Genomic DNA, 1996 nt, shown 5'->3' with positions numbered 1-1996 from the left:
GAACAGTGGAACATTTAAAACAAAGTATATAAGTAGTAAAAAGTGTGGAAGTTAACAAATGACATTATTATCATGTGTAAGATTGTGTTTTGCAATGGGGAGGAGGGAGCACAAAAGGCTAAGAGATTTGGCTGAATAAAGATATGCCATACAGCACCAGAGTTTCTATTTCATACTCAATTTTCTTGAACAACAATAATAAAAGACAGGAACCACTACTGTATCATTGGTACTACATGGGGAGTGGGGATATGGTAGGTTGGGTGTGGCTGGAGGAACCTTGCCAGACAGTACCAGATTTATTTATTGATGCACGTAATAAAGATATGCAAATGGTGAAGCAGACTGTATTTCTTTCCAGTGTTCAGTAGATTTGGCATTTGAATGTTGCATGAAATAGGGACACAGTTGGATAGATACAATGCTCTCCAAATGGCTTCAATTCCAGAATTTGACAACCCCCATGAGACACTCAAAATACAAATTTTAAAATTTTTTACATAACCAGCCATTGATATGTATATGCACAGAAGTGTGATTTTCCTGCCCAGCCCCCGCTGCTTTTATCATGGTGTTTGGAAAATTTGGAAGCTGTTTTTACAGAAAAATGGAAGAAAACTGCCAAAAAAAACATGGCATTTCCCTTTTTTTGTAAAATATAAAATGAATAGTGGTTAAGAAGTAAAGCACAAAATTTTAAAAAGTGAAAAACAACTTTAATAATAAAAAGTTTTCCAAAAATTTATATGTTTCAGTTAGAAAAATATGCTTACATTTGTGAAAACTAATATTAATGTATTTTTTATTTTTTTTATTATTTTAGTGAATGTCAAATGGGGGAAGGAGATGTATCCAGGCATTGAACTGGATACTGCGAACCCCAATGGTTTCAAAGTCGTTTTTTGCCTTGAGGGGGAGTAAGCCTCATCGACAAAAAGATCATCTAAAAGGACCCCATCAAGGATGAGATTGGAATGGTACAACAAAGGATGAAAGTTAAAAAACACTTTTAAAAAAATAATGTGAGTTATGGAATTTCTGTTTTTGGTTTGTAAAAACAAAAATAAATTTTTTTTTTTCCCGGGTTTCAGGGGGAAAACAGTTTGATGATGGGGAGAAAAGGGAAGATTGCCTGTAAACCAAGAAAAAACTGTTTTTTAAAGATTGACTGAACTAAAGGGGAACAGCGAAATTTGTGATTTTTTGTAGATGTGCTGATAATTGAGTTTTTGCATAGAAAATTTATTGTGTATTTCTGGGGGGGAGGGAAGTCATACAATGATAAGTGATTTTAGATTTGGATGCTGTTCTTGTTTCTTGTACATATCCCACTTTAATTAATTTTTTTGCGCTATATTGCAGTTGGAACTGCCTGTTGGCATTAAGAATCTGGGAAATACCTGTTATCTTAATGCAGTTATCCAGTGCCTGAAAACAGTTCTAAACTCCTTTTCATTGGGGAACAAGCCCAAGCGAAAAGTTACTAAGATAGATGGGTCTTTAAATTTTGTGCCAGTGTTTCTATTTGATAGGTTGACCTGTGTATTCTTACATCAGTGGTTTCCCACACTCTTGTACCTGACACCCCCCCTTTTTTTTCAAAGAAACAACCTTGATATTTTATCTATGAATACAAATGTTTAAACAGATACCTTTTTTGATTGAATTTATTTTTTTGGATGGGATTTCCATCCTACCGTTGTTAAGGGGGAAAAAAAACTACCAAAGTAAAACTTTTATACATGAGACCCTTTTCCTGGATGTAAAACAGACCCATTTTTCATAAAGATGTGACCCCCTTTTAGGATGAAAAAACCATTTTTTTTCCCCCCCCCCTTAATTGTGTTGACTAGCTAAATTGGGTTATCCCTTTGGTTTTTTAGCTAAATTTATTTTGCTCTTAAATTTATGGATTTTCCTTTTATCATTTTTTTTTTCCCATTTAAAGGTAGGTGGCCAGCATTGCAGAAAGTACCTCGGCTTTTAACCCGCCAAA

The 1996-nt window shown here is 34.4% G+C and overlaps 1 pseudogene across 1 annotated transcript in view; it reads left to right on the top strand.

Annotated features, from left to right (window-relative positions):
- LOC119588197 overlaps positions 1-1996 on the top strand; it is a 22606-nt pseudogene that overhangs the window by 3610 nt on the left and 17000 nt on the right. The window contains exons 2-3 of the transcript XR_005230068.1: positions 824-958; positions 1363-1542. The product of XR_005230068.1 is annotated as a ubiquitin carboxyl-terminal hydrolase 14-like (transcript). The remainder of the gene's footprint in view (positions 1-823; positions 959-1362; positions 1543-1996) is intronic.

The sequence above is a fragment of the Penaeus monodon genome, chromosome 23 (genome assembly GCF_015228065.2).
Source record: "Penaeus monodon isolate SGIC_2016 chromosome 23, NSTDA_Pmon_1, whole genome shotgun sequence".
Taxonomy (NCBI): domain Eukaryota; kingdom Metazoa; phylum Arthropoda; class Malacostraca; order Decapoda; family Penaeidae; genus Penaeus; species Penaeus monodon.
Note: the sequence above shows the minus strand (reverse complement) of the source record. Positions and strands in the feature narration are given on the sequence as shown.